The sequence below is a fragment of the Podarcis cretensis genome (genome assembly GCF_951804945.1).
Source record: "Podarcis cretensis genome assembly, chromosome: 2".
Classification (NCBI taxonomy): Eukaryota; Metazoa; Chordata; class Lepidosauria; order Squamata; family Lacertidae; genus Podarcis; species Podarcis cretensis.
Window position 1 is genome coordinate 85,905,786 of NC_137171.1, and position 25,302 is coordinate 85,931,087.

A 25,302-nucleotide genomic window follows, 5' to 3' on the forward strand; every position below is an offset into this window, starting at 1 on the left:
CTGCTAACATGGTGGGGGGTAAGGAGTGGGTATGGTCTCATTCCCCTCTCTATGCATTTCCTCTATATGTGGAGGGAAGTTGTGAAAAGGGTTTTGGTATTGCAGTAAACACATGAACACAGAAGTCCAAAGTCGCGGTGCACCAGCTGAATCCAGGAACATGCTGCCATCACAAAAGCTTGCTTCATCTGCTCCATTATCCTTCTGATGTTTTCCCTGCATTGAAAAAGTTACTATGGCACCAGCCTTCCAAACGCTTAGACAATAAAATTCAGAATTCTGTGCATCTTTATTGATCAATGTTTATTGATGTTTCCCAAGGAAGACACACCATTAATGGGTGTGATTTGCTATTACTCAAAGAAAGTCCACTTGTTCCCACTACATACCATGGATCTACTGATCACATTCTGCCTTCATTGCATTTCAGTCTCATTTATTCCGTTTTCCTCCAAGTTGTTCAGAAGAGTATCCTTTTGTCTCAAGCTTGGATTTCTTCTTCTGTGCCTCAGCTAAAAAGTCAGCAACAGGTTTATCAGAATTGTCAATGCAAATATCAGAACTTTGCTCTGGGGGAATCTAAGGGATTCTCCGGTCTACTCTTGTTAGGCAAAACAGTGGTGCTGGAGAATGAGTTTGGCTTTGAAGTACGTGCTCATATTGCACTGACATCATGGTCCAAGCCAAGATAGGGTTAGGGTAAGGAGCTACCTGACTAAAACCACCCAGCTCAGCAGTGCCTACGTCATGCTGGCCACATGACCTGGACAGCTGTCTGTGGACAAATGCCAGCTCCCTCGGCCTGAAGTGAGATGAGCACTGGACTTAACGGTCCAGGGGTCCTTTACCTTTACCTTAATCTGAGTGGCAGCTGTTCTCCAGGGTTTCAAACAGGGACATTCTCAGCCCTACCTGAATATGCTGGGGATTGAACCTGGGACCTTTTGCATGCTCGGCAGATGTTCTGCCACTGAGCTACAGTCCTTCCCCAGCCATTCAAGAGTCCTTTGGTTTCTCTTTCTTCCCATCCTCTCGCCATAATTAATCCAACCCCCACCGAGAACGCCTCCTCAAAATCCACCTTTTCCTTTGAGCCCTTTGCTCACTCCTCAGCCAAAATAGCCTCAGTACATGTAACTGCTTTGTGACTCCCACTGCTGAAATTAAGATTATAAGCTTCTCAAGGGCAGAACCTGCTTGCTGTTAATCTGAAAAGCACTTTGTACATTGACAGCATAATAATCACAACAGTTAGAACAGCAATAATATATAAAGGTCTAAGCTCTACCTCTGCTTTTGCCGACTGCAAAACCAATGCAATTTGTGATCTTGCCACCTTCTCTGCGGCTCTGGCTATTGCGTCAGACCTTGCCTCTTTTGCTGTTTCCGTCTTTGGCCCTGTACTGGCTTCTGATGCCTTCAGCTTGACTGCTGGTAATTTGGCCTTGGCTTCAGCTGTTTCTTCTGCTTCTCTTTGGGGTACATTTGTTCTTTCTTTCCCACGTGACATTTCTCAGCCTTTCCCCTTTGTTGCTGCTGTTCCTGCTTCCGTGTCTGCTCTTGATTGCTTTGTTGTGTAGCTATAAACACACACACACACACACTGCTTATCAGAATCTGAGAGTCCCAGACTGGCATTTGTCACTCTGAACCTCTGGCAAAATATGTCACCACCCCTAATTGTAAAGATTGCCAGGTAGAGGCATCCAAGAAGGCTTCCTAAAGTCCTTTGCCTGGGGGCTGGAAAAATCAACATTCCCTGATGGCATGTGGGACAGCTAAATCCCTTCCCTCTCATCACATCTGAGAAAACAACTGTGAACAAAGGTTCCTATGCCTCTGCCATGGAACAATGTATTCAGGATGCTGTGGGTTCATCAGCAATGGAATAGATATGCATTGCATGGAATGGAATAGATATGGAATAGATATGAATAGGTAATGCTTTAATACCACTGGCACTGTGAAAACAGGATGCTGGACTGGATGGGCCTTTGGCCTGATCCAGCAGGCTCATCTCACGTTCTTATGGCAAATAAGATGTTTCTGGACTCCCAACTCCCACCAGCCCAATCAGCATGGCCAGTGGTGAGGGATTATGGGAGGTTTCAGCCTCTGGACACCAAGATAGGGAGGGCAGGGCAAGTCAATCTTCAAGTGACCATGGGTTATACCCAATGTTAGCCTCACTTTGACTAGATCCATGAAAGGTCACACACACAACTAACTTAGGTTCATTCATTATAGTGGGTCTTCTTTGAGTAGACCTTAGTTGGATACAAACCCAAGTGCTATTTCCCCCCAAGTCCCTAGGCTGGCTTCCATCACACCTCAGAATCGATATCAAGTTAGCAATACATTGTTTTTTCACATCTGATCCCCTTGTATCTCCTTCCTCCACCTATTCTCACACCTTTGATTCTACTTGGACTTCTTTTGCTACTCTTTGGCTGTCTTTCTGTACAGGTCTCTTGTACAATGTTGCCAGCTGCCACTGCCAGCTGTTGTTTTTTAGGTTCATGCTTTGGGATTGCTAAAACGCAGGCTACCCTCACTATGTCTATCAAGTAATGGTCTGAGGAAACCATCACCCTGGCTACATTTGAACACATCTCTTATGGACATCAGTTTTGTAGGGATAACTATTTGGACATTTGGAGGGCTTACATTAACTTATATGTTTAACAGAACACGGATGCGCTGATGGTTGTTGTATCATTAATGTGAGCTGCTGTCACTGTTATTATTATTTTCTATCATTTCTTATTTCCTATTTATAATTCTTTTATCTTTCCTTCCCCTCTTTGTTAAATTTGCAAATAAAAAATTAAGTTAAAATGTTCTTAAATAAAAACCGACCGCAGTGCTGTCAAACTTCCAATGTGCATGCACTCTGAAAGCCTGCATGCTGAACAGGGCTGGATACCCATGGCTCAGATGCTCTCTAAAAGCAACACGGAGATTCTTGTTCTTTCTACATTATGAAACGGTGATGACATAAACAGTCAGCAAGGAGAACTACAGAAGAGAACTATGTCAATGCAAAGGGAGACACGCTGGAAGGAGGAAGAGATAGTGCTGGGTGCTTGTCATAGAAAAGTGAGGAGCAGAGCCACTGGGCAAGGGCAGAGAACAGCAGGAGACAGAGGGGCAAAGTGGCTGGAGTATTTATATTCTGCAATTCCATGTATGCAGAATTTTGCAGGGGGGTTACTGTCTGGTATAGGAACTGGGTATCTGGGAAGGATAGGCTTCACTGTTTAACAGCAAGATGAGACAGTAAAACAAGCAGCCTTGTAGCCCCATCCTGGCAGATGAAAGCCACCGCTTTGCTAAAGCTAACTAGGTCCAGCTCAGGTCAGTGCCTGGATGAGTGACCACATAGGAACCACTTTGATGCAAATGGTTGCATGGCAGAGGAAAGGTAGGATATAAATGCCATGAAATAAATAAATGATGTGTTTAATTGTAAGTAAATCCCACTGGTTAGTATTAAATGATGTTTTATTCAGAGTAGACCACTGTAATTAATGGGTCCAACTTAGTCCAAGTAAAATCTAGCCGAATGCCACTCGCTGAGTTCAATGAAACATGCACCTCATGAGGGACACACAGGATTTCAGCCTTTGGCCCCAGTCCAGGAAAAGTTATCTGTGACACAAGGCCCTTTCCTGGGCACCTTTTCTTGGGAATGGGTTCAGCTGAATTCCGTGATACTTGCTTACTCCCAATTACAAATACGTAGGTTTCAGCTGCAGAGCTCGTTACCAATGGCTTGAGCTGTTCACACAGAACACATTTACTCAAAAGTAAGCCCCACTGTATTCAAAGGGGCTAACTTCCACAAATCATAGTCTTTGGTCTATAGAACGCCCCCTATTTTGGGGGCCTCAAACTTTAGAAAATGGGGGGATTAAGCTTTGGGGGAGGATTATTTGGGGGGATGCCGAAAATCGCTCACCCGCCAGAACACAGCACACAACCGCTCACGTCGCTTCCAATTGCTGCTTCCAATCTTGGGCTCACGCTTCGTTCTGGCGGGTGAGCGATTTTCGGCATTCCCACCCCCCAACAATCAAGCAGCCAATCGTTGCTTACAGTTTCGGGCTCGCGCCAAAAAACCATTCACCCGTCTCCCCTCAGCACTACTGGTGTATAAGACGACCCTAAATTTTGAACCTCATTTTTGGGTCAAAAAAGCTCGTCTTATATACGGAAAAATATGGATTGTGTGCAAAGAGCTGCAGCCTTCATCACAGCCAACTTTTGCTGTGTTGTGGAATTTATAGAGTGCATTTTTAAGTGTGCAAAGCATACTGCATTATATAGGGCACCTCCATCAACCATACAACTCTGAAAGGAATGCTGATGATGAAGAAGATGAAGTAACAATAATAAAAAAATAATCTTCCCCTTTCCCTTGCAGCCCCTCTGCCCTAAATTCTAAGTATAAGGTGTAGCGATAGACACCAACTTGAGTTGGCTTTGAAAGAGGGTCAGGCATTGAAAGAGGGTCAGTAGATTGATGGCTACTAGCAGTAATGATTATATTCTACCTCTACTCTCAGAGGCAGCCTCTGATTGCCAGTTGCTGGGAACTACAAATGGGGAGAGGGCTGTTGCATTCTGGTCCCATGGCCATCAAGTTGGCCTCTATGAGAACAGGATGCTGGACTGAATGGCCCATCGACCTGATCCAGCAGAGTTCTTCTTATGTTGGGGAACTGTCCAGAGCAGACAGGTGACTACAGGTGAGGAAGGGAATCCCATAATGGATCTCGCCCTTATATCTCACTTTTTCTTGAACGGTACAGTTCAAGGAAGCTAACAAACAAGCAAGCCATAAGCGATAAGAAAATTATAGATTGCAAGCAAGCAGTACATCAATTAAAAACACCAGAGTAAAAACTCCAGAAAAGCAGAAGGATTGCGTATCAGTTATGGCAAGGGTAAGGAAACACCCCAAAACCTTCCTGAGCCTAAGCCACCTCACAGGGGGGTTGTGATGATAAGGGGGGTGGGCAGGAGAGGATTGTGGGCCACCATGAGTTCCTTGGAGGAAAGGTGGGATAGAAATGTAATAATAACATAAAAGGGGGAAATGTAAGTTCTTAATACTGCAGAGCCAACACAGAGGGCAAATATTTCAAGTGTTTCACACACAGTAACTCAAAAAATTGAGTAACAGCCTCGTAAGTGCATTAAAAATACAACACTGCAATATAAAGCTTTAGCATGGGGCGGGGGGGGGACCCATTAAAATAAAACTCAGCAAGTCTAAAAAAACATTTCCAGAGTTTCAGCCTATGGCTATTTGCTGTGGAAGAATCCTAACAATTGTGGTAGCCTTGACAGTGAAATCTAAGCATATCTATCTGTCTGTCTGTCTACCAACCTACCTGATTCAAAGCCCCTGCAATGTAAATAATTACACACACACACACACACACACACACACACACACACACACACACACTGTCCTGCAGAAAACAAAGGACAAGTTGCTCACTTTTGATGTGTAACTGCTGTTTAACGTTCTACCTGCCTATCTGGTTCATTAAATAGTAACCCTGTAGTTCTGCTGACAAGAACGTATTCTCTACCTCCGCTCCTCCACCCCCAGTGAGTTACCCTGAAGACTGGTCATGCTCAGTGACCAAGGAACAACGAGCTGCCTTTTCAGGCTGCAAAACTGCTGTCCTTTGGTAACACATGTACATTGGCAAGTCACTCATGCCTGCCTGAAGGCAGCCCTCGCAGCCCAGCCGCAGCCAGGCTTCCCTGCCTCTCCTGCCCCCACTTCAAGCACAATGTCTCTCAACAGGGAGAATATGAGCCCATTACAAGTCTGCTGTGTTGCTGCAACAAGCCCCGGAAAATGTCTATTTCTCTCTCTCTCACCTAGGCATGTGAACAAGGTTCCCGTCTTTTGAAATTGCTTATGAAATATCAGATTAATTCGGCATTTGGTGCCCTCATCAAAGCAAGCATAAATTGACTGAGACTCTGCAACCATGGGATTGCAATGTCCTGGGCAGTATTATTTTCAAAATATATATTTTTCTAAAACTCCCCCCCCCCCCATAATAAGAAATCCTGCTGCAGTAGTTTCACTTTCCATCCCCTTTTCAGATACACATATATCGTATGTTTGTAGTAAAATTTTATAAACCAAAATGTGTTATGGGCTACATGGCTGGAATTCGTGCTGCAAAACACACGTCAAAGTTCTTGAAAATAGTTGCAAAAGCTTATGAAAGAGCATCAAAATTATGAAAGGGAAGCAACGTGCAAAGCGGGATCGGCGTAACACACACACACACACACAAGCATTAAAACAGAGCAAAATGACCTCACAAATTACATCACTACACTCACTTGCACGCATGGTGGCCCAGGTGTGGACATACAGGAAAAAAGAGTGCTATATAAACAGACATCGCACCATGAGGAAGGAAAGTGTCTACTTGTAGTAAATTCATTGGTCTGGAAATCCTCAAAAGTGGTTCCTGTGCTTGGAAGATAGACCAATTGCCTGTTCTGGATAGGGTTGCATTCCCTCTAAAGGAGCATGTATGTAGTTTAGAGCTACCTGGACACATCTTTGTTGTTAGAGGTCCAAGAGACCTCTGTGGCTTGGAGTGCCTTTTACCAGCTTCGCCTGGTGTGCCAGCCACAGCTGTATCTAGAAAACCTGCCCACTATAGTCCATTCATTGGTAATGGGTTACTGCGATGTGCTCTATCTATGTAAGGCTGCAGATGGGGCAGTTGGCTGGCAGCACCCAACACCTCTGCTAAAACATCTGCACTGGCTACTGATATGAACAGGTTCAAGGTTCTTGTGTTAATATATAAATCCTTGAGTAAGTTTGGTCTAGGATACCTTGACGACCACCTGAGCCCTTATATCACTGCTCAGGCACCAAGATCGTATGGAGGACCACTGTTAGTTGTCCCCTGAATTTCAGAGGCCCAGCTGTCTTCAACTAGAAGCTGGGTATGTAGTGTGCTTGTCTCATGCAGTGGGACATTCTTCCAGCAGAGATTTGGCCTTTGACTTTCAGGTACTTCTTGAAGGCCTTTTTGTGCCAAAATGTTTAAAATGTTCTTGATTTGCCAGTGGTTTGCACAATTATTTTGTGGTGTTTTACATTTCATAGTACTTGATGTTTTCTATGAGTTGGCAGTGTATAAATATATGAATAAATAAAATTTCCTGTGCAACCTTCATGCTCCTTCATGTTGCTTCAGGTTTCAGTGGAATGGTTGTCCAAAAAAATGGGTGTGCAGAATAGCTCTCAGATCCTGGATGCTGGGTCATAGGGGAATCCATGTAACCCATGGATCTCTGTTGCAGCACATTCTATGTTCTCAGAGGCTTTAAAATGTTTCTCTGATAAATCGTGTATGTTGCTGCATCAAACAGTTGTGAGCCTTGGTCTTTGCTCATGCAAACTGTACGCTTGCTGAAATCAATGGGACCTAAAACTGCTTATTGTTGAATCATACCCATAGTCATTCAGCTCGGGTCATTAAGCAGCACCTCTGGGTATTCTCTAGAGAGAGAAAAAGTCTGGCCACTTACTGGAATATCACTCAATTGCTTCTCTGGACCTCTGCCTGATTATTATCACTTCAGAATAGCCTTAAGAAGTTCTCATACTTTTCAGAACCCTTGAAAAGCCAAGGTAATAATTGACAGCAAGGAGGGCAAACGTTCAATGCACAAGAAGCCCATAATAATAATAAGTGACCTTCTTTACGTGAACACTTTTATTTATCTGCCAAGGACAACCATGAATTTTGCATGATTCTGTGCTTAGTGCCAAACATGGGCAAACGTGGGAAATCCAGTCTGGGATAAATGGAGAAAGAACTGGACACAGATAAGGGAGGTGCGGGTTCAAATCCCCAGGAAATTCCCTGGGTGACCTTGGGTGGTTTTAAGTAATGGCAGAGTGCTTCAGACCTAGGGGCCAGATGCAATTCTCCAGATATCTCTATCTGGCCTTTGAGACTATCCCCAGGCCAAGCCCCCCTCTCCAGTCCACACCCCTCATTGGCATTGCTTCACACCCTCCTTGAGGGTTTTTGCCTGATAGGTCTCCTTGAAATCAGATAATGCGTCTTTCTTGCTTGGGCGGCAGATAGGGAAAAAGGAATGAGCGTATGTAGAAACTAGCGTGCTGTAAAAAAGGTAACATTTATATTACTTGCTCTATAATTTTGCCACTTATGGAAAAGTGGGATTAAAATTTGTGGAAGGAAGGAAGCGTAAGAATATCTCTTATTCCATTGGATTTCCTTCTCCAGGGTAAAATCATCATCAACATCAACTGCTCTTGACTGGGATTAAAATAATGTGACGTTTCCTTCTTGCATTCCCTGCACTGCTCATGGTTCTGGTGCCAAATTCAGCCAACAGGAAAGATTTAATCCATGAAAATTCATTAGACACAGTGCAGGCAAATGATCAGAGAGCAACAAATGAAACACACAACCAAGTCCAGCAAACAAAAACATGGGAGAAATCTCTGAAACAATTGTCTGCTCAATGCTCTTCTCCCTTCTTTCAACTAAAATATATTAGGTCATCCACTCCTTTCTTCTTAAAAAATCCCCCGACCCAGTCATACTGAGGAGGAGACACCACAGATAATCTTCGTCAGCAGCACATAGTACCCATATCCCATCTCCATCTATCTGCTAAATGCTATTACTGTATCTGATGCTCTATTCTTTCAGTCTTTCTTCATTCACACTGCAAGCTGTCCCACTTGTCTTGGTGGGCGGTGTTACATAACAATTTTGCTTCCTCAACTTCCAAAATGAAAATTATTTTTTAAATAAAACTATAGCTACAAGAAATTAGTGTGAACATATCTGCTTCAATTCTACCCTCCCCACCAATGGATAGAATGTTGGGTTTTGGATTTTGGAGACCTGAGTTCAAATCCTATCCCTGCCATAGGCTTGGGAACAATAGCGATCTACCTCACAGGATTGTTTTGAATGAGGAATAATAAATAAAAAAGGTTTGTAAAGCGCTGTCATGCTGTAAGTGCAAAAGAAGTAATAATATTAATAAAGCCTGTGGTTTATAATGTCCCAGTGTCAAGCTTAAATCCCACCTTCTTCCCACCCCGCCACCCCTCTCAAAACAGTGAAGAGGAGCACAAAGAATCAAATTGTAGATTATCTTCAGGTTATTACTGGGCTGTGAGCTTTCTTGTCAGACTACCAGCAGAGGCAAAAGCTTTCTGAATCAGGCCCTTATCATTTAAACCATATTACAATTCAACATGAAAAATGACTCGCTCCAGATTGCATAGAATAAAGCATCTTGAGATGCAATAGAAGCACCCAATTTTCAATAAAGATATTAAACCTAAGCCTCAGAAAAAAGGAGGGGGGAATAATTACATCATTTTTTGCTTTGAGTTTTAATGTTAAATGTGTCAATTTATAAAGCTAGGTGAACATCCACAATTCATAAGCAGACTGCAGCTAATTAGATCCCCTTTGATCCTTTATTTTTGCCCGGGAGCTTATTTAACAACTTTTCACAAAACCCAAGGTTTTGATGCACCCACAAATGGACTGGGAGAGAGCTCAGCAGGGAGTGATTCCCCCCCCCCACACACACACTCCCGCAGCTCTCCTGAAGTAGGTGCCCATCTTTTCTGAAAGCATATGGTACTATTAATGATGAGGATGCTTCCTAGATGTGAATCATTCCTATTTAAGATATTTGGATGGAAGGCTGTATAGAATGGTAAAGCATTCTAATTATTTGTGATAGGAATGATATTTGTCTCCTCCCTATGAATGCAACCCTTTAGAAAGAGAACCTCTTCTTTTTTATAAAAAAAGGGGGGGTAGCAAAAGAAGTGATAACTGATTCTGGGCCAGTTCACACAACCTATATTTAAGGTTTCAGACATGGGCTGCATAGGCAAGTTGCCTTTTACCAGGTAAGACTATTTGCTGATCCAGGCCAGTATGGTCTACTCTACTCTGACTGGCAGCAACTCTCAGGCAGAGGATATCTTTCCCTTCACCTGCTACCTTTACACTTTTTAGCTAAAGAAGCCAGGGATCGAAACTGAGACCTTCTGTATGTAAAGCAGCAACAGACTTCAGTCTTTTTCAGACCTGAGACCCACCATACAGCACACACTCATTTCATTTCTTCATTTTTAATTGGTTGCATCTACCCAGGGATGGGGAACCTATTTCAGCCTGAGACTTAGAACTTGCCCAGCCTTCCAGGGGCCTCGTTCTAATGCTGAGTGAGGCAATGTGGGCAGGCAAAAATACCCCCCTTTCCCCTCCAAAAATGAAAGTGTGTGTATGTGTTTGTTTGTTTGTTTGTTTGTTTGTTTATGTGTATGCCCATTGCCACAAACACAAGTTAAGTTATTATTTGTACAAGTTATGAGGTTCAACTTCCATGCCTGGAGCATACACAAATCTTCACAATGTTCTGATGAAGGTGAAAGCTAGTAAAAATCACCTGACCAAAATGTTGGGCAGTAAATTGGGAGAAAGCCCACCAATGGGGAGAGAGCCTGGGGCAGCACAAGGCAGGTCACCAAAATAGGAAGACTGGCACTTAGCCCAGAGAGGAGAAGAGGTGTAAACTGTATTTACTCTTGGGTACCTTATCAGACAGGGATACGGGTGGCGCTGTGGGTTAAACCACAGAGCCTAGGACTTGCCGATCAGAAGGTCAGCGGTTCAAATCCCCGTGACGGGGTGAGCTCCCGTTGCTCAGTACCTGCTCCTGCCAACCTAGCAGTTCGAAAGCACGTCAAAGTGCAAGTAGATAAATAGGTACCGCTCCAGCGGGAAGGTAAACGCGTTTCTGTGCGCTGCTCTGGTTCGCCAGAAGCGACTAAGTCATGCTGGCCACATGACCCGGATGCTGTATGCCGGCTCCCTCGGCCAATAAAGCGAGATAAGCGCCGCAACCCTAGAGTCGGTCATGACTGGACCTAATGGTCAGGGGTCCCTTTACCTTATCAGACAGATTTCATTAAAAGCCAGGGAGTGGGGGCGGGACTCGTGGGTGGTTAGGCAGGAGTCTCTGCACACTGCCTTGATTTCCTCATTGAACTTGACGGGCCTTACTTCTATTCTGAGCGGGCGTGTTAGGGGTTTGTGCTGCCGAGGGGGTTTGATCTATCCATGGAGAAACGCTACCCTTGAGCAAAGGCCTTTAGCAGCCTGTTTAGGCACAGGTCAAAGACACACATGCTGAGGCTACTGACATTTGCTAGATGCTAAGTGCTCCCTGCTGCTCTGATTGTACTTAGGGTACTTATGTAGCCTCCCACGTCCGCCACTGTTGTTTTTTCAACGATGGTAGGAGGAAACCTTGGCAAACAACAGCAAGGTTAAAGCTTAGCTCGACAGCAGTGTCCCATCATCTTGTGCAATTCTTCCTTTCTTTTTTGGTCTCCTTTGATGTTTTCAATTAAGTTATTGGTTGCGGGCAGCCCCTTTTAGCTCTGGAGGCTGCAGAGCATGTGTCCTCATAGCAAAGAATGTAGGCAGAGGAAAGTGAGCTGGAGCTGCCGGTAGCAATGCCACTTTGAAAGACTCAGGGGCCCGGTCAGAAGTGGAGCCGATGCTGAGGAACCTGGGATGTGGGAAGAGAGCTCCCCTCAGCACCTCATTACTCACAGCCTGCTGAGAGTCACTCCTCACTGGTATGTCCAGCTGCAACGTCATAGGAGGGAATGTGGATGGGAGGAAACTGAAGAGGCGAGGGAGACAGCGAATGCGTTGCGCCCCAGAAGTAAATCCCACTGAATTCAATCAGACCTACCTCCTAGTAAGCATGCACAAGATGGCAGCAGTGGTAAAGGGGGCAATGGCAGGTGGGCCCTTAATGAAATTGCTAAGCCTCACACTATGAATCTCCCCCTCTATTTAAGCTAACCTCCAGTCCCTCCTGCAGCCTTCTAAAAACAGTAGCTAAGGAGGGTGAAGAGGGAGTACGATGGAGGTATATAAAATGATGCACAGTATGGAGAAAGTGGATAGGGAGAAGAAGGTTTTTTCTGTCTCATAATACTAGAACTTGGGGACATCCAATGGAGCTCAACCTTGGAAGATCCAGAAAGCACTTGTTCACCCAACACATAGTTAAACTATAGGATTCAAGATGGAGTGATGGCCACCAACTTGGATGGGTTTAAATGAAGAGGATTAGACAAGGAGATGTTGGCCACCCAGAGCAGCAGAGGAGCAGCCCGGGGAGTGGGTGGATGAGTGGGTGGGTGGGCTCCTAGTCACTCTGAACCAGAGTGGAGATATGCAACTTTTGTGCCTCCTGGGCTTGTGCCCTTGGCAGGAGCCAGCCTGGCCAACCCCCAGGTACGCCCTTCATAACAGCTATGTTCTACCTGTACTGCTGAAGGCAGTGTGCCTCTGAACACTGGTTGCTGGGGAGCACTTGTAAAGTGGGGCGAGTGCTGTTCAGGTTGTGCTTGGGGGCTTCCCATGGGCATCTAGTTGGTCATGGTGAGAACAGGATCCAGCATGACTGCTTATATTCTTATGGGTGGCAAAAAAAGGTAATGGTGGTGGGTACTCTTTGCCTGTAATTCAAGCAGCCAAAGGCAGGGGTCCTAGGTGTACTGTATACATAAACTTGTTGTACAACAACCCTGTAAGGGTAAGCCAATATCAATACTGCAGATGAGGATGAGATGCTAAGGCCACCTAGTGAGAGCAGAGCAGAGGAACAATTCAAACCAGGTGGCTTATTACTTAATACATTGTTAAGAGGTTTACTCTACATCCATTTGCTAGGATAATGACTATGTTTCCAAGACATAATAAAATTATTATTATTCTACGCAACTCTTAGAAGATATCTGAAGGCAGCCCTGTTTTTAATGTTTGACGTTTTACTAAGTTTTTATATGTGTTGTAAGCTGCCCAGAGTGGCTGGGGAAACTCAGCCAGATGGGTGGGGTATTATTATTATTATTACAACACAATTCTTAAATCATAAGTAGAGATCTAAGCCTTTCATTATCCTGTTCCTATAGATTTTTATACATCTCTTGTTCACAAACTGTGTCAGCCTTCTAGCATGAAGAACTTTGAAAACTGAACACCTTACTCAAAGTTCTAATCCACAGCATCTTTCATTTTTGAAATTATGATTTGTCAGTCCCAGTTCCATATCTAAATTGCACCAGCTTCTGTGAAACATTTGTCCCAATGGCCTTCCTTACCTTTGCTCAGATGGTCTCCTGGCCAGTTATTTTTTCTTGTTTAATCTTCTTCCTTCTCTCCTCCTCCTCAACGTTAAACCATTCCTCACTGGAACTGAAGGGGGGGAGAAATGAGTAAGCAAAAAAAAAAAAAAAAAAAAAAAAGGGAAAGGAAAGGAAAGGCATTAGGAGGAGGTTCTAAGAGATTTTTTGCCTCTTTTATCCAGTGCTTTAGATCACAATATTAATTATTTAGAAGAAACCACTTGTCCTTTGCCTGATAACAAATGTAATGTATTAACAAAATCAATACTGTGTATCAGTGGCGTACTGCTTTGTATTTTACAGTATCACTCTGCTACCCTTGGGGCAGCAGGATACAAGTGATATTAACCTTGCATCCTTGTGATTATATGGATTCTCCTTCCAGACACTGCTGAAAAAAAATCACAAAGCAATTTGTGACAGAAGTAAAAGGCTTAGTAACATTCCCAACATTTTCCTCCATAGTGAAGTATCCATGAAGAACGCAGAGGATTTAAAACAACCATGAAGATTTTGCATTGAAACGTAGCCAGATGTCCCAGCCACAAAATCTTGCTTTTACCACAGCACTTGGAAGAAACTTGTCACTTTTGCCTGGTATAGAGTAACTTTATTATTATTTTATTTAAAAGCCTTGTGAAAAACAGTTCTCTAAAGTACCATTTTTTACATATAACAAAACCAAAACTAGGCTTGTAAAAACCACCTGCATATTACAGGGAGCAACAAGGGTTAGGCAGTGATGGTGGTACATTTTTCCAGTCATCCAAGTGGGTCTCTCCATAACCTGCTATGTGTCTGTGGGAGATGCATCTATGCTCTCCTGATTGGGTGCATATTATAAAACTATGCCATGGACCACATTTGTCCTCTGGTCACTTTCAGCTGATATGTCATTTTTTCAGCCAAAGCAAATGGCCAGACCTGTTCATACCAGGAACCTCACCGTTGCAAGTCTTGTAGTCAGCAGGAAAAGCACATCCTCATCTGGACTTTTAATAATACTGTAAAAGTAAAACTACAGCTGCCTGACTTGCTATATCTCCCACTCCAGATGTTTTGCACCATAAGACACGGCCACAACATTTGAAAGAGCATCCTCCCGCACTAAACACTAAACTCCAACTCTGAGGTTTTGTGTTTTGTTTTATTCAAATGATCTTCCAGCATCTGTAACTCTGGCCAAATAAAGGCAACACTGCCTTGGAAATTGTGGGGAGGGAAGTATGGAAGAAAGGGGATATATAAATTTTATAAACAAAGCAACAACATAATAGAAAGCACCTGCTGCATGTTCTACGTGACATCCTGTTTCCGCTTAAAATTTTATCTGCACCCATTTCTGATGTGAGGAAGTCAGTCCCCATTGAAACCGTTGCAGGGTTGATTAATTGTGGTTTCACGTAGCACACCCAGCGAGTGGCCAGTGTTAAAGGCAGAGGAGCTTATAGGCCGATGCATATTTATATTTATTACATTGTGGGACCAGGCATGCTTCTACACAATAGACATAGCACTCGGTACTCTTTGTCCATTGCATCCCATCTTCAAATCTTGCACAGTGTCGGGAGCTTTACTCTTCATGCTGGCATAGCCTCCCATTGCATTCTAGCATTTCCTGCAGTTGGGAACATGGACTGTTGTTTCTTGTGATGAGGGAGCACCAAAGATGCAGGGAATTTGTAAAAAAAAATTGACACCCCACAAGAGAATGTCCTACTATCCCTCCAGAGCAGATCTGGAGGCAGGACATGCTTGGGGGAGAGGGGGGGCGCAGTTCCACTGCGCTCACAGAAGTTGTTCTGTGAATGCAGTGATACAACCCTTAGGTCAGACTGCCCTTCAAATCGAGGATGCCTTCAAACAGGGCGCTGTCCTCTGTAAAGCCACCTTATTGCTTGCCTCTATCTCTGAGTTCAGCAGGAGAGGGCGCAGCTTATGGACAGGCTTCACTCATTTCACTACTTGTTTGCTTAGAGAGGGTGAACAGGCAGGCAGCAACAGGAAAGAGCAAAGTGGAGGAAGAGGAGTAGAGGGAACCAGGGGCTCCAAATATTGGCAGTGGGTCCCCGACTGTGGCCTGGGACTCAAACAGCAGGTGCGCCACGATGCTGATGCCTGGTGCTGACTCTGGCAGTGAAGACAAATGCATGTTTCTAGAGAAATCTCGGTTAAGATCAACCTCCCCTTATGCTTTCTTCTTTCCCTTGGCCAGTCTTCCTTTCAGTTACAGAGGCAGGGGAAAACATCAGTGACTCATAAACGTCCGTCAGAAAGATAATCCAATAAAGTAAATTGGACAACAATAATGGCAGCCGCACAAGCACTTTGTCTCTGGCTCTTCAGTGTCTGTTGAGGAATGGGCTGGAGTGAGAAAGGGTGTCCGTCTGCTTCAGTTCAAAGAAGGCAGAGCACCTAACCTGAAGCTGAAATTTGCAGCCGCAGAGATGGGGACATCAAATGCCGAAGCAATCTGCATGTCCTAGGCAAATCTCCAAGTAAACACTGTGCCATTTAAAGCACTCACCAGGGACACACAGGCGCTCTGGCACACGGCCACTCAGCAAAATGAGGCGGAACAATTAACAGTGTGTGCTCCTGGTTGTACAGCTCTTGACACCCAAATACCTGGAAGCACTTAAGTGCGAAATCCACCTCATTGCCCCTCTTGGGGAAAGACAAGCTTCTTCTGCCAATTTTTCTGATTGGGAAGTAGAGTATCAGCCCTACAACTGGGGCCGAAACACCAGATTTGGGTGGACTCGGGCCAGAGAGAAAAGAAAAATTCCCCTTGACAGTCTCAGTGAGTTAATTTTGTTATCATATTTGTGTTGCTGCCATATATGGGGTTGGGAAGAAATTGTCCCTAACTCAGAGTGTCATGTAAGTACAGTTTTTCTCCCTCCTCTGCACCATGAGTGGCTCTAGCCTGAGTCACTGAGATCTCAGTGGGCAGTCTTAAAAGGCCATCAGTCTTAGTATACAAGTATCTGTATACTGTTAGGGGAACAGTACTAGCCTTTCTTACTGTTCCCTTTGTTGTAAGGCTTACAGTAATATCAGAAGTTTGTAGGGAAAGATGTAAGGCTATTTAAAGTGGTAGGTATCACTAACAACAGCAAGGGTTTTAAGCAATGAGGACTTTTCATTGCTTCTGCTACTTATGGACTAACTCTGTTTTGTTGCAAGCAGCACCTGTAGCAGACACTTGTGTTGCAATTTATTGAATTTTGATTACTGTACCTCTGATTTTCATTTTGCTTTGACTATATTTGAACTGTATGCAGGCTGTTTGGGGGGCAGAGCCCAAATAGCTAAAACGCAGCATATGAAAAAACTTTAACTAAGAGAGCTACAGGAATGGATCCTTAGCAAGAGACTTTTGGTATTATTATTTTTCCTAACTTACTAGATTTTCCAGGGAACAGGTAAATGGTTGGCATTTTGATGCCAACAATGTTATGTGGATACTGAGAGCCAGTATTACGCAGTGGTCAGAGTGTTGGATTAGGACCAACCAGGGAGACCAGGGTTCAAATCCCCCCTCAGCCATGAAGCTCATCTGGTTGACCTCTGCGTAAATCCAGGATGCTGGACTGAATGGGCCATTGGTCTGATCTGGCAGGCTCTTCTCATGGCCTTGGGCCAGCCACTGTCTCTCGGCTTAACCTACTTCATAGGGTTGTTTTGGGGTTTAAGTGAGGAGAGGGAGAATCATATACACCACCTTGAGCTCCTTGGAGAAAAGGTCAAATATAAATGCAATAAATAAATGGAAAGCTTGTGTGGATGAGCAGCACTGATCTCACAATATGCACCTGTCTGGAAGTACCCTACCAAATATATATAACATAAATCCACCAGGACTCGAGAACCTGCATTTACCCACTTTCCTTACACACCAAGCTAAAGGAAAGGCAACACACCTGAAAAGAGCAATCACTGGTAATCTACCTGAAGGGTGTGCATTGTTTTTCAAGGGTGCCCATTGTCTTTGCAAGAGACTCTTCCTGACAGATACCTTTGTCAAGGGGAATCGGAGAGGGTGGGGTGGGGTGGGAAGAGGAACAACTAAGCAAAGGCACAGGCTTGGACTGCAGCCGCAGTATCCCTCTTGCTCAGCCAATGCAGCCAAAGTGGTTAGCTCTGGGATGGCTTGAGACTTCATGGCTGCCATAATAACCATGGGGCTGTCCCAACATGTCATCAGCTTGACAAATGCTATATAGCTGTGCAAAATGAGGTTTCTGTGCCTTCTCCAAAAGCAATGTTATCTTGCCTCTTCATCTCAGAAAGCAAGTAGCTTGCTTCCAGGGATCCTTCTAATTTATATCCTGAAAAGCAACACCAAACTGAACCAAATGAACTGCTCCAAGCAACCAATGACACATACACACATACACACATACACAGCCCACCCTCCCTGGTTATATTTTTGCACTTCTAGACGGAGAATAAAAAGGAGGAGGAAAGCAAACAAGTCATGGAGGGATTTTCTGTTTCTCTAGTCAAACACGGTAGGAGAGCGGTTCAAAAGAGGCTAATTAAATTCCAAAATCCCTGAGCAAATTCATTAATAATGATTTTGAAATAAGCAGTTAACCAAGGAAGCTTTCAAGGTGGGGAATGATTGATATGGGGGGAAAGAGAGGGTGGGTGGGTGGGTGGGTGTGAGAGAGAGAGAGAAGTGGGGAGTAAGGAGAGGAAATCTCCATAATATGTGGGACAAAATACACAAGAGACTTTCCCTAGATCTGCCTGTGAGCTGTGCCTATGCAAGAGCCTGTAAAGATGGGGAACACACACAAAATGCCAGAATCAACACAGCCTAGAAGAGACAACATCAACCACTATCATAAAAAGCAAAAACTGAATCCAAGATTTGACACCAATCTAAATGGCCATGCTAAGGTCTTATGCGGCTATAATGTTTTCATTAACCATAGTTAATCTAGCTATTGAAACCATGGTTAAGTATTTGTTACAAGTATGAAACTACAGTTTAAAGTGGATGGGGAAATGATGGTTTGTATCCACCATGTATGGATAAGCGGTACATTTGCACTGAGCGGTACATTGTCACTTATCTGCTGGAAAGCTGCTGAAGAAGGACTTGTTGATGTCTCCCAATATACACTCTCTGAGAGCAGAGTTCAGAACATCACACTAAGTTGTGCTTTAGTAGTACCTATATATGTTATATCTGCATGCAACACTGAATAAACTGTGAGCAACTTGTGACCTGTAGCTCTCAGACTAATTTCCTGGGGGTGGGGTGGGGGACAAGGAGGGGAAGAGGATTTTTTTAAAAAGTTACTTTTGAAGCCAGGTGTCCTGGTTTCTTAGGTTTTTGTATACATAATTTTTCTCCCCTTCACTACACAAATTTTTTTAGGATAGAGGAGTGAAATCTAGAAAGAGAAGGCAGGCGGGGTGGGGGTTGCCAGTTTGATTGGCCGTGACTAGCTACAATTAAAACTATAATTTATTGTCCTGGACTATGAGTATAATTTCAATGCAGAGAATTAAGGTTTTTCTGCTGAGATGGAAATAAAGATTAATTTTTAATTTCCTTTCTCATTGCACATTTAAGAGCAATAGACTCCACAGAAAACTACAGGTCAAAATAGTTTTATGGGAGGGATGACAGTGTTCTCTTGGCGAATAATTTAATGCTCCTGCTGCCTTTTTAATATTTGACTGCAGCAGCTCCCTCATGTGAGACGGAGGCAGTGGATGCTCTGTGTGAGAGTGGGTGCAATGCAGCAGCTAGGTCAACCTGACTTTGACAAGAGAGAGAGAGAGAGAGAGAGAGAGAGAGAGAGAGAGAGAGAGATTCGTTCTTCAGCACCTAGGCAAGTGCTAATGCTCCGTCATGGTGGAACTTAGTGGAGGCTAGACCATTGGGGTCTCAGCCTGCCCACATCAGCCACCTGCCCCACCTGCCTGCCCTCTATCTTACAACCAGTCCAGAGGGTGGCACAGCCTGTCAGCTTCCTCCTCCTTAAGTCTTAGAGTGCCCTCAGACAGTCGCCATTTTCCAGGAAGGATTCAAGCACATACTAGAACCTTAGGCTTAGGCAGTTAAAGTGGATTTTCCGACTGGATGAAAAGCTCTCTGCCTTAGATGCTTAATTTGCACTGTTCTTGAAACTATTTTTAGATGTTTTTATGGTATCTGTATCAGCAATGTCACAAACTCATGTTCTTAGGTTCCGCACTGATCTGGCTAAAACAGAATAAGAGGAAGATTCCTGCATGACGCACAGTATTTTGCTAGACCCCTCACTGCCCCGAAGAAAGTCTGTGTAAGTGTTTGAGGCAGGGAACCAGTAATGCAAGGCACATTAAAGCAGGCACTAATTGTTTCTGCTCCTCTGAACCCGAGGTGGTGGGCTTCTCTGGAAGGGAGGATTTTTATATAGATTCAGAAAGGGTTACGGCAGAGCCTTTAAAAGACTGTTTTCGAGATCACTGGCTTCAGTCTCTGGTAACCAACCACAAGGTTTAAGCATTGCCTGAGCGCAAAGCATGGCGTGGATCTCCGGAAATGGCGTTTAGATGTTTGTCTTATCTAAACGAGCTCAGGGCTGAGTAAACTGCTCAGAAGAGAGTGAGTAACCCTGACAAAGCAACCACCTTCTTATCACAGCCTCCAAGAGAACTGAACAGAATCAGGCATCAGAGACTTATCTTCCACATGATGTTAAAAACAACAACCCAGGCCTGTCATACTGATTAGCGCCAACTAATTATTTCTGAGGCCCCCCTCTGCATCATTTTTCCGAGTGCGCAGCTCAAACCGGCCACATCCTGAGCTATTTGGGCACAGTGTCATTTGCCCAATGGTATTGTTTTGTATGTCTGGGAAAGCACACAACCAATCTTGGAAAAATTACTTTGCAACAACTGGAACAAGTAACAGGTTCTGGAACATTTGCTGAATTTCTGGATCACTCTGACTTCTGGTTTCAATGCAATGAACAAATCATCTAGTGCTCTCTGGGCCAATCCCCACTCTATATGACTCCGTCTATATATTATAATCATCAACTTTTTATTTTATTTTATTTTTATTATTCATTTCATTTCTATACTGCTTTATATTTTTAAGAAAAAAATCTCAAAGTGTTTAGCAACACATTAAAACACCAAATAAAATAATCCAGAATGAAACATAATTGTCTATCCTGAATTGCGTGCACTTCAAGCGTTTCACACATTAGGCTTAAACTGATTTTGTGCCCAACTCCTCCTATTTATGCCAATGCCACCTATCTGTGCATAAGGGGGTGGGGGAGCGCAGGCATTTGCGATGCAAATGAGCATTCTGACCCGTGAAAGGTTTCTATTTTCCTTGCAAAGCCAGCTGAAGCAAGATCCCTCACGAACGCTCATGTGCAAAACTGGCCCTTTGGTGTGCTGAGATGCTCCAGACCTTAGGTGCACAGCCAGTCCTACAAAGCAAGGATACAAAACTCCTTCAAGCAAACACTGGATATCATCCATTGCAGGTCAATGCCTTATGAAAGTCCCACCTCCTAAATCATGGGTGGCTAACCTGTTAGGCTCCAGCTCCTATCAACCCCAGCCAATATGGTCTATGGCCTGGTAGGATGGGACTTGGAACTCAACAACAGGTTGGCCGCCTCTGTCCTAATGCTTCTGTTGCACTAAGTGGATACTAGGGGCAACTTTGCCAGGTCAGATGTCCATCAAGCCCAGCATCCCACTTCCTATAGTAGGGATACTATCAGGAAGTCTTTGAGCAGAGCATGAAGGTAATAAATAGCTGTCCTTCACTGTTGTTCCCCACCTTCCCACCTGCAATGGGAATTCAGTATCACGCTGCCTCTGTTCATGGAGATTCCATATAGCCGTCATGGTCATCGCCAGACCTATCTTCTGCAAATTTCCCTAACCATCTAGTGACCACCATCACACCTTGTGGCCGTGAACTCCACACATTGGATTGTGTGAAGAGCTCAACACTTCAGACCACCCTGAATATTCTGCCACTTAAGTTTCTTGAGGAGCTGTTTGTCACTGAAAAGCTATAGCCTGTTCTGTACCTTGAAGCCTGCTCCAGCAGACTTCTAGTGCAAAAATAAGCAGAAACCCTCGCATCGCAACAGGTCACTCTGGCCTGATTCACACACATAACAGAATGCAGCACAATGGTATAACCCCAATAGAGCTGGTGCTTGCTGTATTTCATTTGGCTTAAGGAGATAAGTGCTTTACTAATTAGAGGGTACCATAGTTATGCGCTGTGCACTGATTAGAAATAAGTTCTATCCTACCCTGGAGAACCTGCAGTCCAAATTCTGACATATCTTGATAAGGGATGTTAAAGCCCTTCTAGAAGAGAAGATGGACATGGCAATGTGATCTCACGGTCATTCTCCTAAATCTTGCAAGTTTTATTTATTTATTTTTTCTTAGTAAGAGTCCTACTCCTCAGGACCTTCTCTAAGAGCTAAGCAACATGATCCACAGAATCACATGGTGCAACTCTTGCTATGGTGTGCTAGTTCAGGCTATACTGGTGTATGATTAGGTTTGACTGCTCCCCACCCCCACCCCGACACATATACATTTTCTGGCTTTAGAAACCAAGCACACCCAGGAAGAAGAAAGGTTATGGCTTAGCTCAGGCACTGTACAACCTGTGATCCATCCATTCTTCCTGAGAGTCCTCCAGTTTGGCCTTGACAACCCACCACCACCTGGTTTGCATGCAGCAGAACCAGGGGGTTTGATGAGCCCACTGGTAGGCTTTTGATTTAGATACCCATTATGGTCAGCTTGGTTCAACATCTCCAAATTATGACCCAAACGTCTTTGAATCACTTTCGGGAAGTTTTACTAGGAAGTGCTAACTCTTAAAAAAAAAATTATCTTGTTAAACCAACAATACAATACAACCAGGTTGTCTTAACCAGCTAAACAAAATAGTACATTAGCTTTGGAAGCTGATTTTTCCAGCAACCACATCTTCATTTGGAGTCTTGCATGCCATCTTTGGAACACAAACACCCACCCTATCCTTTAGATATCAAATTATAAACAATTATTTTGAGGTCCAAATATTCCCTGCTTGTGCTTCAAGCCACAATTCACAACCTGCAGGTTTGGATCCTTACATTCACATATGAAATAACATGGGAAAGGGTAGGCAATGTTAAATCCAAATCAGCTCGGTGTTACTTCCTGGCTGTCCACCCCTCTCTCTCATCTTCCACTTTGCTTCTTTTCTGAAGTACCTTTTGGACTGGTCAGCATCTCTTATGTCCACATCCAGCATTGTGGAGCTCCTCCAATATATGCTGCCAGGATATAATATTATACCATAAAGGGAATCTTTGCACCTTGTTCAAATAGCTCTTGTCATTTGCATATGAAAATCTTCCCTTCTAAGAATGTAAATAATAATTGAGAAGGCGAAAAAGAAGAAGGCAGGTTGGGTGCAGGGGAGGTTGTGTTGAGAGGGAAAGAGAAATGAAAATTTTGTTTGCAAAAATTCTGGACTGAATTAACAACAGATGATGTTTACACAGAAGCTTAGCCAAAGGAGCTGTGCACAGCTCAGCACCTTCAGCACACAAACTTCCCAATGATCAAGCAGCTCCTCTGCATTGTTAAAAGTGCCTGTAGGACAAGAATCAGAGAGAGGGGCCCACAGCCAGCAAATAAATTCTTAATACTGGAGCCCATTTTCCACTTGGAATGCTTGGCAGTCGACAGAGGCTGCTATGGGTCACAAAACTCCTACCAACTCACATCCATAAGAGTTTTATTCTGATCAGATGAGACTGCAGGAGCATAAAGGGCAAGTGTCTGGCCTTTGTGAGCTGGTCAGATATTTGCCTCTTGAGCAGAATTCAAACAGAACTTGCCCAAGTGGTCATTTCAAGGCCACATAACTTTATGTGGCAAGCCGCCAGTTCAGACCCTCCAAGTGTCCCTATTTTCCAAGGACAGTCCCAAATTTACAGAAGCCGTCTCGGTTTCAGATTTGATACTGGAATGTCCTGCTTTTCCTTAAGATGTCCCTATTTTCATCGGGAGAAATGTTGGAGGCTGTGCCAGCTAAGAACCAGAAAAGAGCCATCAAGTAGTGAACTCTATGGTTGGCCTGCTAAGGGAAGTTATCCCCGTGATACACAGTATTTTCAACCATGAATGTTGTTGGCCCTGCATAACAACACCAGAGCTGTGTGGCACGAGAAGGAATCAAGGGGGGGGGGGCAGAATGCAAAATGTTAATGTGGGAACAAGGCTCTATGTGGAACTTTAATTTGGGGTTGGGACAGAGAATTTTGCACAGATTGGAACTTCTCACTGAAAGGAGAGCAAAGACAGGTTTCATAGGAGAGTACTTTGCTTTTAAATATGTATTTTCCCCCCTTCCAATACAGCAGAGCAACAAGGTGGGGAAACCCAGCTCAGATATGAAAGATAAATTCTTTAAAAAAACCAGCAACAGACATCCACAAAAGATACGGGTGGGGAAAGAAAACAGAGATCTGATTAAAGCTCATGAATCAGCACGGCACCAGAAGACACTATCTCTAAACCGGAGGCCCTTTCCTTTCCCCTGCATCGTTTTCTCCCCGTTTCTACAGCAACAACACCCCCTTTCCCCTCCAACTCTACCCACCCTCATGCCCATGTCCAGATTGAGGTTGATAATGGGGAGCATTTACACTTAGGGTTTGCAGGATGAAAGCCTCAGTTCATTTGATTAGAAAAACTGTTGCTTCATCACTTTTGGGCTCAAGGCTCTTCCCCGTTTCTTTGTCAGTTTTCTTCACCTGCCTATTTCTGGTTTGGGGGTGGAGGGTTCCCTTGGTTCTTGCCGTTTGCGGAAGCAGGTAAATTAGAACTGAAAAGGTTCCTTGAGATAAGAGGGCAGAGAGCTTATCAAGTTTGATGTTTGGCCTGCCAAGTACACTTCTAGAACATTCTTGCCACTGGCTTTATGACATCAGTGGCTGGCTCCACCCAATTGAATTTGTAGCTTGCCCTTACAAAAAAAATCTTCTTATAATTAACCCCCTTCTCCTTAAGCAATGCTCTTCTCAGAACACACCTGCTGAAATTAATGAAGCTTAAGTTAGATACATCTGTTAACTTCATTGGGCCTACTTTGTATAGGACTAGTATTGGATACAACCTGTTGATTTTTCTTTTGGGTCTGGGTTGCACTTGTGAAGAAGTGAGCAGGCGAATCTGGGAGCTTTTGAAAGCAAAGGAAAACAAGCTGTGAAGTAAAAGGCTGTATTCTGTATCTCCTCCCCTGCAATCATATTTCAAGATAATATCTTTTTCAACATTACTTAAAATACAGCAGTTAGATATGTTCAACCAATCAACATAAAAAGCTCAAAAAGCCCCTTCTTATGTAGGCATGGCTGTGGGTCTCCTCAAACCCCATTTGCTTTATTTTATTTGTAACAATCCCTTTATAAACTCGATAGTTTCTCGAGACAGATGAATGCCAATAAGTGAATTGTTTTTGGTGTAAGCTTTTCTCTCTGTGCGTTCTTACCACCTTTTTGACCTCTCATACTACTTCACAACACTCCAGAACTGTGTATTTTGCAATAGCTTCGCTTTCTCCACCCTCTGATTTATGTTTACTGTATGCTGTCATAGTACTGCAGCTCTTAATCTAGAGCAGGGATGAGGAATGTGGCCCTATAGGCTTCTCTCTCCCTGGTTTGAATGTGCCCTTGAGCTGCGTCCATCAATGCTTCTTCCTTGCTTGGATGCAGGACAGAGACGAGTCAGCAGAAATAAGTCTGCTGTCCAAAAATTGAACATTTGTTGCTCCCCTCAGTTTTGCTTCTTGCATAGCCCACCACAGACATGTTGCCTAGAAGGGAAGGTGGTGCTCAGTCTGGAAAAGGTCCTACGCCCACCATTGTTCCCCCTCCATGTCTATGAATGTGGCTTTTGTTGTCTTCCAATTTCACTCTTACGGGGGTTTCACCATTCTTGGATTGCCCAATCCTGGA

At 43.9% G+C, this 25,302-nt stretch overlaps 1 long non-coding RNA gene across 1 annotated transcript; it reads right to left on the minus strand.

Moving 5' to 3' along the window:
• Positions 1-288: 288 nt before the first annotated feature.
• Positions 289-24,940, minus strand: LOC307210198. The gene is made up of 5 exons (XR_013835913.1): positions 24,926-24,940; positions 23,989-24,581; positions 13,256-13,349; positions 1,289-1,580; positions 289-512 (listed from the first exon to the last, which is right to left on the minus strand). It is a non-coding gene; the product is annotated as an uncharacterized lncRNA (long non-coding RNA).
• Positions 24,941-25,302: the final 362 nt, after the last annotated feature.